The 14,548-nt window shown below is 36.4% G+C and overlaps 1 protein-coding gene across 6 annotated transcripts in view; it reads left to right on the forward strand.

Moving 5' to 3' along the window:
• FAM83B (family with sequence similarity 83 member B) overlaps window positions 1-14,548 on the forward strand; it is an 81,076-nt gene that overhangs the window by 53,424 nt on the left and 13,104 nt on the right. The gene's annotated exons all lie outside the window — the stretch shown is intronic.

The following is a 14,548-nucleotide window of genomic DNA, read 5'->3' on the forward strand; positions in this document are numbered from 1 at the left end:
AACTGTTTGTTTGTTTACTTTCTGGCCCAGATGCTAGAATTGAAAGAAATGCCCCTAAATTTTACTTAGAAAATTTGAGTTCAGTGTAAAAAAGGGCAAATCTAACATTAAGTCTAAAAAAAACAGTGAGATCTTTTTTTTTTTTTTAAGATTTTATTTATTTATTTGACAGAGCGCACCAGTGAGAGAGGGAACACAAGCAGGGGGAGTGGGAAAGGAAGAAGCAGGCTCCCAGCAGAACAGGGAGCCCAGTGTGGGGCTGGAGCCCAGTGTGGGACTCCATCCCAGAACCCTGGGATCACGCCCTGAGCCGAAAGCAGATGCTTAACTACTGAGCCACCCAGGGGCCCCAGTGAGATGATCTTTTAACTGGATATCTGAAGTAGGGTTGGGAGACTTCTAGATGCTCATGAATTTTAATTTAACTTAAAACTATATATGTTATTTAAAATGCTGCATTCTATCAGTTATTTAAATTCCCAAGAGTAATTTGCATAACCCTTTCCTACACTCCTCTCAGGACAGATTACTTTGGACCTCTTATCAGTTGGCAGTCTTACTGCTGCATATGATTAGCTCAGCAATAAAAGCCTAATGTTGGATTTCTTATTGAGTTGCTCCACATTTTAATCATTTGGATAATTTTTTCTTCTGTGATTATCTGAATGTTTTAATGCCTATCTGGTATAAATTTCTTTTGCCATTTGATCTATTTCCAAAAATGAAGTCTCAAGAAACCTAAATTATAGGCATATTTAAATTTTTAAAAAAATATTTTACTTGCCCAAATTGAAACTCCAGTCTTATTTTGTTGTAATGGAAGTACAAATTTAACATATTTTTCCAAGAGAATTTTTGTATAGTTTTTTCTTCTCTTTGTCCTCATCTCATTCTATTCCTCTTTAATCATTAACTTCCATTTTGCCTATATTTACAGCTTGACTGGATGCTTAAGGTTATATTATATGGAACACATTTTATTTTTCAAATGACGTATTTATGTAGAATTGTTAATCAAGGGTGATAAACGAGGACATGGAACTTTCTTAATTTTATAGATGAAACAATTGGGTTTAATGTAATGGAAATGGTTGGAATAAATGTGATTATTTCAGCTCTTGATGGCAGTCTCATTTTGATAAAACCTCAACTTTCAGATGTAAAATATGTAATAAATAGAAACAGACTTTACATAGACATCTGACCCATCCCTTGCTATGAACTTACTTTAGGAAAGCAAACAAATTATATTTTATCATTTTCTTAGAAGAGAAAATGAAGATTTTCACAATAGGATTTTAATAATATTATTGAAAACTTGAAAATAAAATTGTTGCTAATAAGATATAAAATCTGTGTCTTCTTATTAGAGCCCCACTGAAAAACATTTACTGTTTTGTGTCTGTATATCGTTTATCTGCATAGAATGACTGCCATTGGGTGTTCTAAATGCTTAAGAAACCTGAAGTGTGTGGGAGAGGGATTATTCAGGAAATAGTCTAAGTAATGTGGTTAAAGTTTTTCAATTTAGCTTGATGGTCTCCTGAAAATTATTGTCCATATCTCCTAGCTTTTAGAAATACTGCTCCCTCTACCAAAGGAATGCTGCCTTGCAACTTTCCAGCACCAAAGTGAAAAAATAATACACAACTCACAGAAGTTAGTAGTGTGAAAATTACCCAAGAGAGAAAAGAGGAGAAGTCAGAGTTTTAAATAAGCAGGGGATTAAGTACATATGATTTGACTGTAAGGTAAAGACATGGTAATGAATTGAATTAAATACAAAAACTGCTGCAATTATTTCATGACTTTAATGTAACTCCTTGATATTTAAGTTCCTTATTCAAATAGAAATTACTAGAATAAATAGGATTTGTGGTATTTTTGCCATGCAGTGTGTTTGGTTGGTTTTTTTTTTTTTTAATGTCATGTTAATTAATTATTTATGGTTGGCATTAAAGTGGAACAATTATTGCCCAAGTAAAGAATGCAGCCTCTTAAAGCAGGAATAGAAAGTTTTGTTCTGTTTTGTGGTAGTTTTTCTTTTAATGATTCAGGAGTATTTCTTTAAGACCAGCATTATAAATGAAGAGAATAATGAAGTGAGAAATGTGAAACACTTCACTCGTCTTCTCGTTAAATTAGGGACTATAAAGTTCTGCTCAAATATAACAAAATGTCTATTCTTCAAGCTCTGTTATCAATATTTTTTTAATAGCAACTATTTAATGATCCTTTGCCATGTGCTTATAATGCTTATTATTCTTTATCACAGGCCACTTATCAGCAGCTTGATACATGTCATCTTAATTTCTCTAACAATCCTACAGGATAGGAGTTATTTACTTGATTTTCTAGATGGGAAATTTGAGGCTTAGAGAGATTAATTTTCCCTTTCTCGATTTCACCCAGTTAGAAAGTGGCTGATCCCAGATTCAAATAGATATGTAAGGACAGACATTTGTAGAATAGGAAACCTCGAAAAGTGACTTAGGAAGAAGGAGTACAAAAATAAATGGAAAATTTAGCGTGGATGACATATGAGTTAAGATAAAAATAGGGAAAGAAAAGATAAGTAATAAGATGGGTTGAGTCAAAGTCTAGTTTCTTGATTACTTGTTAGGGAAGTTTTCAAACATACATAAAAGAGAAAATAATATCATGAACCCTCATGCACCCACCACTCATTTCACAAGTAATTACCAACTTGTAGTCAGTTTTGCTTCCTCCATATTCCCCATTGCTGCTGAATTAAAGAAAATGACATAGATCATTTCATTTCATCTGTAATCGTTTCAGTTTCATTCTCTAAAAAATAAGAGCTTTAGAAAAACATTATCAAACCTAAAAAATTTAATATTATTAAATATCCAGTCAGTATTAAAATTTCCCTATTCATTACATAAATGTCTTTGATAGTTGTTGAACATTGCTGTAAAATTTCTCAGAAACTTGCTAAAATGTCAATGACAGGCTCACATTTTTTTATCCCAATTGGTCTCTCACTTTACACCGCAAATTCTTTCAATTTCCCCCTAACTTTTTACTGTATTTCAGAGAGCAGCTCTTTTTCATTCCCATGCAAGCCCACAATCTGAGCTCTTACTGACCACACACCCAGAGGAACACTTTAACTCCAACCATGAAGTGTGTGGTATTTCTTTCAGTTACCACCAGTTCTCTTCTTCCCTGACGTCTTAGCACTTTTGTGTAACCTAATTCAAAGACAGACTTAATTTCTGTGCTCACCCCTTGCCATTCTAACACCACTGAGATCTTATGCCACCAACCTAATTACCTCTTTCCCATTTTATTCTTTGGTGTCCACCCAGCTTTGCCTATATGCTTAAAAATGCTAAGGTTTCAGTGGTTAAAAAAGAAGAAGGAGGATGCATGGATGGGTGCGTGGGTGGATGGATAGATGATTTTATGGATGGAAGATAGATGGATAGGTAGATAGAAAAATCAAAGACTACAACGTTTTTATCACATTGCTTATCACATTGTTTTGGCTTTCCTTACATAGAAAAGTGAAATATTACTTTTGAATTTTAAGTTTTCTTATAATGGTGCTATAATTATCCATTTAATTTGGATCTCTTATCCCTAATGATCCCAGGCTAGCTGCTCTGTGTTGTGTTCCTCAAGCACTCAGCCGTTGAGTGTTCTCAAAACATCCTTTGCAAATTTACCTCCATCCCTTCTTTTTATTTCTGCTACCACTATCCACACGGGGATCCTATACATTTATGCTGCATTAGGATTGAAACCTCCTAACTCCTCTACTGCTGATAGATGTTCCAATTTCTAATTCATCCCATATATACCAACATATTACTCTTCTCAAGTATTGTTTTGATCACATCATTCTTTGACTCTAAAGCTTTAAATGTTTCCCCATTGTGCCTTATGGAATCTGATTAGACTGGCATTCAAGGACTTTCCCCTCCAATCTGGGCCAAATTGACCACTCTAGTCTTTCTAGCCTTATGGCTAACTCCTGCTCAGCAGATTTTCATGTCTCAGCAAAACTGGATCGCTAGCTGTTCCCACTCTAGTGCTTCTGTGCCTCTGAGCTTCCCTTATGATTCAGCTGCTATTACCCAAACACTTTGACCTCTTCAGGCACTATTCTGCAATGTTCCTAACACTCTTGGGTCTCCACTCTTTCTTCTCTTTCTGACTTCAGTGCCTTCACTCCTTTCTTCATGACAGACACCCCTTTATATTGCAGAAATTCACAGACGAGATATTTCAAGCCCATGGATGATTATGTTTCAGAGTAAAAAGATCTCCCAAGTCTGAGATAAAAAAAAAGTTAACTTTAGTCAACTTACCAAGATATAAATTCTGGACCTTAGACTTAAAAGCCTCATCCATTTCTTCAAAGTAAACCTATTTTGACTCAGTTATGAACACTGATGTCTGACATCAGAATGCCATTCTAACAGGGCACGTTGTAAAGGCTGGTGGTCCCGACAGATTGGTTATCTAGCTGTCTCATTCCCTCCCTGTTGGCAATACACATAGTAAACCCCAGTATACTTGAAGGCCACAAAATTAGAATAAGAGGAACTTGTTACATGAGGTTTAAAATGTGTCTGGGGGCGCCTGGGTGGCGCAGCGGTTGGGCGTCTGCCTTCGGCTCGGGGCGTGATCCCGGCGTTGTGGGATCGAGCCCCACGTCAGACTCCTCTGCTATGAGCCTGCTTCTTCCTCTCCCACTCCCCCTGCTTGTGTTCCCTCTCTCGCTGGCTGTCTCTATCTCTGTAAAATAAATAAATAAAATCTTTAAAAAAAAAAAAATGTGTCTGGCTCAGATGCTGTTACGAAACCAAGTCTACTTGCTCAATATTACAGAAAGGTCAAGTTCATGCCTTTGGTCACCCACCTGTCCCTCTGGACAGTACTTAAATGAACATGGGCAGTATTTGTCTCTGTGATTCTGTTTCTACAATTAACCAGCCGCCATATTCTTCTGTTGAAGCATCTACATGTATTTATGTTACTGTCATTCATGCAGATTCATTGGCTATAGTCCTGTTGTGCAGACCTCACTCTCTCTGCTAAGGGACTCTTTGTACGAGTGCTTTGATCCACTCTTCAATGACATTTATTCTTAGAAGGTAGTCTGATTCCCTTATTTAACAAGATCTGAAGATATACTTCACTCAGCTAGGCTGCAAGTACTGACGACATACAGCTCTTAGTTGGAAGAAATTTTTCCCTTACTGTAGTTTGGTCGTTATTTTATTATGTTAAGTATCACATTGATTTATAGTTCTACAGATGAATCTCTTACAAAATTCTGTGCTCCTTGAGAGCAGGCGCCATGTAGCCACTGCATCCCAACAAAAATTAACTAAACACCTGATCTATTTCAGGTATACTTACCTTGGGGGCTAGGTAACAATGTAAATATATTCAAGTTTTGTGGAGTTAATTATGGAAAGATCTGACTAACCCAATAATTACAGCACACTTACTCCAAACAATTAAATATGGTTTAGTCTAAACAGAGGTTTTACTGAAAATTACAGTTTTTATAAAACTATAAAATGATTTTTAAAGAATTTTCCACTCCTAATCATTTCTTTCCCAGTGGCTTCCTCTTAAAGTATTTTTAAAAAATTATTTCTCCTTTTACTGCCATGCTAATACTCATGATTGGTGAAAATTAAAAAGCCAAAAAATATATATATAAAATAATAATATACCCTTTGCCATAGTTTTACCTCTTTGGTCAGATTTTTGAGTAGTTCTGCTTGGTTTAAATTAATGATTTAAAATAATAATTAATAAGCTCATTTTCCCCATAATGTTTTCTTTTAAGCATCATCAGTGCAAATAACCAATTACACATACAATTTTAGTGTAAAATTGAAAGGTTAATAGCAGGCTACTAAAAAATTCAGAGAAATGTTTATTACTATTAATGAATGGCTGTTGGTCTCAAGTGAATCTTCTGTTCTAGTCGGGTGCCTTATGTATCCATCCCAAGCCTTCTCCCGCACCCTGGGTAAAAATTACAGCATAATCAAATTTATCTCAATTTTTATTCTGAATGTTGATCCCAAATCTCTTAATACATTTACGCAGAATTAAACACGACAACATTTTAACACTTCTTAAATATTGGTGTCAGTGTGGATATTCATTCTGCTAGTCTTTCAACTTTTCTGTATGTTTGACAATTCTGATAATAAAAGTTAAGAATGAAATTTTTTTAAAAAGCCACATATAAATATTACATTTTAATTCATCCTTAGGGAGGTAACACTACTATATATCTATACTACCGTATACTTCTATGCCTTAAAGTATTAAGGTAATATATATATATATATATATATAGCATGTACTGTCTTTTAGAAATTGTGAATGCTTCATAGTTTCCTACTAAGGTCTGTTATTACTTTTAAATAAATACATAGATTTAACTGTTTCCTTCTATTTTTGGCAAATGTTTCCAAAATTTGACTAAAATGTGACTCTTGATTGCTCCCTAGCAGCAAAATAAACTAGCATTTCTAGTGCTATGACAACAGAGCACAGATCTTTATGTTAAAGAGCATCCTTTAGACACACAGAGTTGGGCTTTGCACAAAGTCCATGGGACTGTAACTGTTGCTGGTTGGACAGAATTGGCTTTGGTGCTGCCTCCTCTCCTCAGGCTCTCCGGGTCGTTCCTGGCAGAGCTCCTGCTTCGGCTGGCAGGTGCACTGTTGCTGTGATCACAGACACTGCAATGTCCTGGGCTCATTTTTCCCCACTGCTGACTGTGCTACCTAGATCCTTCGGCACCTCAGCTTTGGGGGCTCATGCTAGAAGACCCTTGCCAGGCCACATTTCAGGAAAAGTCACTTTAGGACAAGTACTGAACTATGAGATCAGTGGAAGGCGTATGGCTCCTCTTTGCAGTTGCTTTCAGGCTTTTAGGCCTACTCCCAATTCTTTCCTTCTTTCTGATTTCTTGCAGTATTAGGGTAAAAGCTGTTTTTAAAAGCAAAGAGGGGCACCTGGGTGACACATATGGTTAAGTGTCTGACTCTTGGTTTTGGCTCAGGTCACGGTCCCAGGGTCCTGGGATCGAGTCCCACATCGGGCTCTCTGCTCAGCGGGGAGTCTGCTTCTCCCTCTACCTGCTGCTCCCCCTGCTTGTGTGCTCTCTCTCTCTCTCTCTGACAAATAAAATCTTAAGAATAAGTAAATATATACATGCATACATACGGACATCTGATAAAAAGCAAAGATCTGACTTGTGCAGAGCTGATAGAAGGCTTTGATTAAATTATAAAGATAAAAACACAATCCATTTTTGTAGTTGTCTTAGTCTGTTCGGGGTATTGTAACAAAAATATCACAGACTGGGTAGCTTGGTAGCTTAAATAGCAAACACCTATTTCTCACAGTTCTGGAGTCCAAGATCAGGATGCCGGCAGATTCACTGTCTGGTGGGGATTTCCTTCCTGCTTTATAGACAGCCGTCTTTTCTCACTGTCCTGACATGGCGGAAGGTACAGGAGAGCTCTCTGGGGTCTTTTTTATAAAGTCACTATTCCTTATTCATGAGGGCTCTGCCCTCATGACCTAATTACTTCCCAGAGTCTCCACCTCCAAACACCATCACCTTGGGGGTTAGGATTTCAACAAACGAATTTTGAAAGGACACAAGCATTCAGTCCATAACAGTGGTGTATAAGTACCTTCAGTAACATAGTAAAACGTAAAAGATGCAGGAAATAATTTATGCAGTTTCTCTTCTGAGTTGTCAAACGTACATAATAATTTGACAAATTTATGTCGCAGCCATAATAGAGCCCAAACATTCCCCCAGATGTTGAGTAAGTCAACAGTTCTTGAAACATAGAATTTTAGAACTTGATAAAATGGTTTATTTAATGTATAACAGAGCTCAGTGAGACTCAGAATTGTTTCAGCAGCTTCCCCAAGGTCACTTGTGATAGACCAAGCAAATGATATATTGGTAACAACTATTAGTACAGGTAGTTAAATGTCTACAAAAATTAAGGTATTCATAATGTAAAGCTGTCATCCTAAGCAATAGTATAGCACACACAATATATTGTATATAACATTTTATACAAAATGAACACTTTCCTTAGGCTGCAGAAGGATAAGGGCCAAAAGCACTTATTCTTAACATCAGCCTCTCTTTTTTTCTGAAATCCACTTATCTCATTGCTTTTGACAGATTTTACAGGCTCAAAAATAAATATTCCCTAAGTGATCATTTCCCTTGATTTCTGTTACTCAATTTGAAGTCTTCTAGCTATGTTGAATTTTATTAAAAATATAGTTATTATAGAACTCCATTAATTTATTTTTTTTTAAAATTTGAACTCCTTATTAGCTTTTCTTCTGTTGGAAAAAATAAGTCCTCCTGTATCTATGCAGGCAATTACCAGGGAAGTCCGAACCCTTTCAAATGGCGCTTAGTATTTTGAAGCATAAAAGGTATAATATTCAGTTTTTCAATTTTGAGGATGATAATGACAGTTCTGTGACTACAGAACATTAACCTAAGGTATACTTACATTTCATGAAGTATCTAGGTCATATAAAAGCATATTGCTAATGGCTTTCTTTCCTAATGGATTACAATGAGAAAAATAAGATAGGCCTCAAAATTAAAATTCTGAAGATTGTGAAGCATGTTTCTAAGGCAATACAGATATTGAATATTAACATTGCAATAAACATTTCCTGTCAGATCTGTCTTCAGTTTTCAGTTCTTTTCATTTTATCACTGGTTTCTACCTCACTTTTTGGGGGGGGGGTATTTTAATGCATTTATAAATACAAACATTACAGTAAGAATAAAGGGGCTTCATAATCTTTGGTCAGTAACACTCATTGGATATTTTCAGTATGAATATTGCTATCAGACTCATTTTCTCAGGACACTATTTTGACCAGATATTAATTTTTCAGGACTTATATTGCACTCCAAATAAAATCCAAAAGTGTCAGATTGTCAAGATCTTTCATAACCTGTATAACTCCTGAGTCTATTCCACATTCATAAGGAATGACCTTTGTGTTTAACTTGAGGTTAATTCAATAAACATTTTTAAAAATATTACTATCATCCTCATTCTAATCTTTGCCTCTGTCTTTGCAATGCTGGTCCTCCAGCTGGGATAGCTAAAAATCTTTACTCATTACTTAAGGTTTATCCACGAAGCTCTGTTAGTCTGCCTCCTTCTGCTGTGGACCCATCCCTAATAACCATGCACCTAGAGCGCATTTTTTTTCTTTCTCTCAGCTATGATTACAGTATATTTATTACTTAACTGATTATATAATCTCCTGAATGGCCTTAAATTGTGTCATGATTATGAGCTTATGAGGAATTCATTGTCAGTATTCACATTGTTTTAATTTAGTATGACCTGCAGTGTCTGGATCACTTTGGGAGAATTTGCTTCAGGTTCTCTGAAACTACTAAAAGATGGGAGATTTCATGCAAATCTTAAAAATGACCCAGGATATCTTTCTAAAGATTTTCTAAGTCTCATGTTGGCTGATGAATGCATTTATTTGCTTACTTTTTCAATTTACAAAACAAGAATGAAATAGGAATTAATGAAGATGCAAAATAGGAATTTAAACAGTGTATAACATCATGGTAGTTTAATGAATACCATTTCATGTGACTGGTTTCTTTATTGACTTATAAAATCAACTGATGTCCCTTTTGAGAAGCCTTATGCTAATCAGGTATATAGTTTTTCTTTTATTATGGATAGTCATTGTGGTCATTTCTACACACAGTGTGATTTAGTTAACTCCTTGGGAATGTAAGACTTTCAGATCAGGTTGGTGTACCTCCTTAGTAATTATTATTCTTTTCCAGGAATATAACCCACCATAAGAAAAAAAAGGAAAAGCTGCATTTTATTTGCCTTTCTTGGCACTGCTGAAATTTTCTGTAGACTTTATATAATTTTCCATCTTGTGAGGATGCAGGAAACCAGAAGTCCTGATAAGCTACCTGACTCGGTTGACATCAGATAAGCTTGTGTAAGATGTGTTATCTAGTCTCTTGGATCCTGATCCAGTGTATTATCTGTCATGCAAGAGAGACTGTAATTTGTTATACATTTAGCATGCTAGAATCATCCAGTGGCTGGCTGGCTTCAATTACTTTTTTGCAAACAGAAACCTTTATTTATCCTGGTAATGTGCTTTGTTTATTTCCAAAGTCTTAATTAATTTATTACATGAAACTCCAGCAAATAAAAGATAAATTCTTTAAATGTGCTGATTAATTTCTTAAACAATACCATGTTGTATAACAATGTTTCCTTATTTTAAAAAATTCCTCTCTAGTTAAAAAAAAATAGTGTCAGACTGCCCCAGACATAAATTTTTAGAAGTTATTATGTAAAATAAGTTTATAATATGGACATTTTCTTTCCCTTTTTCCAATGTCCTACATCATGATAACACTTGTTCTTTCAGAGTAAATGGATTGATTAATAATTTTGATGTGACTTGAAGGTATTTTCTCCTATTTAGTTTTATAAAGATGCACAAGACATGGGTGAGGTTGTTATCACTCGCTTTTTCCTTCTGGCACCTCATACCATTCATAAATAAGAAAAGGTCCATGTGAAGCTACTAGAATGGTTGAAATTGTTCTTCCTGCAAAAAATCTGATTCAAGTATGTTTCATAGGTAGTTTGAAGAATGTCATCAACTTATATAATTTGGATATGATCCAATATTTTCTTGTAACATCTCATTAGAGTAAATAAAAACAAGTTTACGTATCATCCATGACTTTCTTCATCTTCTAACATATTCATGATATGTCCATTACATTTTTGTGGTTATCGTTGCCATGTGTCTTCCATCCCCTCTCATTTCTTGACAGTTTTTGTTTCTTGGTCGCCATCACTCTTTCCAGTGCTACTCCCCTCTCCGCTATCAATTAAGAGATGCTTCTAAGATCAGTTCCTTGCCTCCCATGATCTTGTCCTACATAAACCTCAGCCACTGACTCCTGGTCATATCCTTGATAATAGCATAGCCTATAATTACAGATCCTCTAGGACCTAATTCAGCTATTCCCATCTGACTGTCACTCCCCTCTCATACTTGCTAGTATCCGGTATTGCTTTATTTATTTATTTTTTAAACTTTGTGCCGTGGAAGTTTCCAAAAGTAGTAAGTATATAGAACCCTCACGTTTTGCCAATTTTGTTTCATTGACTATAATGTGAACTAAATACAAGGCAACATATCATTTCATCTGTAACTATGTTAATATATATATTTAAAAGATAAGACTTTTGTTATTATTATATTACTGTCAACATGAAAAAAATTAACAATAATTTCTTAATATTTAATTGTTTTTTAACCCCAGAGTTCACAAATTCATTGATTCCACTCTCACTTCACTCCCTCCCACATCCATGACATCCTCTTTCCTCTCTTTGTCTAGTTTATAATCCCATGACCAGTCACTTTAGCCACTCCACATTACCTCCGCCCTCAGTTCCTCTTCCTTCTCTCACTCTGTTATACTCCGATGCCCATCACTACATCCATGGTTAAATCAGACGCTCTGCCTGCTCCATACTGGCATCCCTGCAACTGAATAAAGTGGGAGAATAACTCACAACCACCTTGACTGTTCTCATTTTAAATTTATGATCTACTGGGTCCTTAATACTTTCCTGTAATTATACTGTATTTCTGTAGTTCACTTTTACCTCCCATTCTAGATGACTACTTAAAACCCCTTTCGTCATCCTCTATTTAGCACATCTTCTATAATCTAGGGTCTTCTCAGTTGAAGCCCTTGCTTCCCAGTTCATGGAAACATTGAAGTATTCACAAGAGAACTTGCCCAGCACCACTACCACACCTGCCTTTCCACCAGCATCTGCACCCTTGGCCTTCTGTCTTGATGTTAGAGATAATCTTTTACTGGTCTTTATTCTCTGTGCTCTCATTACTTTATTTTTACACTATTTGTTTTTTTCTTGCCTACTCAAAGACATTTCTCCAGAAATTCTTTCCTTTCCACCCACCTCCCACCGTCTCCTATATCATTCAGTTTCACTCATTCCATTTGCATACAGACACGCTGTTATTTCTCTTACCCTAAAACAAGAAAAAAGTAAAACTCCACTTGACCCAGCTTTCCCCATGGATAGGAAGAGGATAACAACCTCTTCATTTCTCGGTTTCTCATTATAGCCAGCTGTATTTCTCTGCTTCTTATTATAGCCTATACCTGCTATTTCCAGTATCTTCCCATTGCCTCTTAAACCCCTTACAGTAAGGCTTTTGTGCTTACCACTCCACTAAAACTATAGTGCCCTTTGCTGGTACCTTCTCTTGTCCCAGGATACAATTCTTAGTCTCCTTTTCTTTATCCGGTCTCCCTTGGTGACTTGGATTTAATTGTCATCTCTGCACAACTGACACCCCATTGACATCTCTGGCCTAGACTTTACTTAGCATTCCACTTGGCCCCTCAAACTTAACTAGCCTTTTTAATCTTCTCCCTAAAATTTAGTATAGCTGTGTTCTTCCTGATCTCAGTTGATGACAACTTGGTCCTTCAGGTTGGTGAGGCTAAAAATTTTATAGTCACCCTCTTTCCCCTCTTTTCCTCTCACATCCTATGTTTAATACATTCAGAAATCCTTTGGCTCAAAGATATCCAGCGTTTAGCCATTTGTCTTCATCATATATGGTGACTAGGACCAGGACCATCCTTCATCTAGCCACCATCACCTCTCACTTAAATTGCTCCAGTGGTTCTAACTGACTGCCTGTTTCCACCTCGGTTCCCACCCTTAGAATTAACACAGTAGCCAGAACAATCCTTTTCAAATATAAATCAGATCATATTATTGCCTCAACTGAAAAACTTCTCATAGCTTACTATCATATTCAGGACAGAAAGCTGAAGGCTTTATAAAATACCTTCAAGGTGTTGTGATTGCATGTCATTTCCTCTGTCTCCTTGCTGTTTCTTGAATATGCCAGGCAAACTCCTATTGTTGGGCCTTTGCACTGCTGGTACCCCTGGCCTGCCTGGAACACAATTTCTCAGGATATCCATGTTGATGACTAACCCTTTTTTGTCTTTGCTCAAAAGATACTTTCTCGAAGAGACCTATCTAGAAAGTCCAAACCCTGCCTTCTCAATTTCTTGGGGGCTCATGATGCCCCTTATTCTTTTCTATTTTTTTCCCCAGTAAACTTCGTATCTTATAGGGGTGCCTGGGTGGCTCAGCCGCTTAAGCATCCAACTCTTGATTGCAGCTCAGGTTATGATCTCAGGGTCATGAGATTGAGCCCTGTATCAGGCTCCAGGCTCAGTAAGGAGTCCATTTATCCCTCTTCCCTTGCCCCCCTCCCCACTAAGGCATGCACACACACACACACTCTCTCTCTAAAATAAATAAATCTTTTTTAAAAAAACCTTATAGCTTATTACTAGATTTATCTATTTATTATATTTATTGCTTATGGTTTCTTCCCCGACCTAAAATGTCATCTTCATCAAGGGCAGGGATTTTGTGTTCTTGTCTAGCACATAGTAGGTGGTCAGTCGAATGATTTCGCCCTTCTTTCAGCATTATTTCACTCCACTGCTTCTCAGAGTCAGTAATGGTTCTGTTGCCAACAGTTAACTTGGACTCTCTCCATTGTAGGGGTCTGTTCTTCAGGAAATTTCTCTCTGTTGTTTATTAATCATACCGCTTTTTTGCTTATTCTGCTTATTTTGTCTGCCAAGCTCATTTTAGGCACATGTATTTAATTTTCTGGTCTTCAAGTCTTACACCCTTTCTCAGCTTTGGCTGCTTCCTAGCTATATTTCTATTTCTATAAGATTTTTTTTCTTTTTCCCAGTACCCTGAAACATCTATTACTAAGAGCTAGTTTCATAGAGGTTGCTTTTCCCTAGAAAAGTTGCCCATAAAAAATTGTAACATTGGTTTCCATCTTTCATCTACCTGTCCCCTCCCAGTACCCTGCTTGCATCCTTGTGACTATGATTTGTGTTCGTCCTTTGCTCAGCATTCTGCTGAAATGCAGATTCCCTTTGACTTAAAGCCAGTATGAAATTACTTAGCTTTGCAAATCTGTATGTACTCACTTGTTTATTTTCAGTATACTTTTCATCTTCTACTTTAGGAAACTGTACACACATTGTGTATACATTTATAAGTATTATGTATTTGATAATTTTTTATTTTATCCAGTTATTATTGAAAGCAAGCAATTTCTTTTTTTTTCAGTTTTTTTAATATTCTTTTTTTTTTAATGATTTTTTATTATGTTAGTCACCATACAGTACATCCCTGGCTTCCGATGTAAAGCTCGATGATTCATTAGTTGCGTATAACACCCAGCGCACCATGCAATACGTGCCCTCCTTACTACCCATCACCGGTCTATCCCATTCCCCCACCCACCTCCCCTCTGAGGCCCCCAGTTTGTTTCTCATAGTCCATAGTCTCTCATTTTCATTCCCCCTTCTGATTACCCCCCC

The sequence above is a fragment of the Ailuropoda melanoleuca genome, chromosome 19, assembly GCF_002007445.2.
Source record: "Ailuropoda melanoleuca isolate Jingjing chromosome 19, ASM200744v2, whole genome shotgun sequence".
Taxonomy (NCBI): domain Eukaryota; kingdom Metazoa; phylum Chordata; class Mammalia; order Carnivora; family Ursidae; genus Ailuropoda; species Ailuropoda melanoleuca.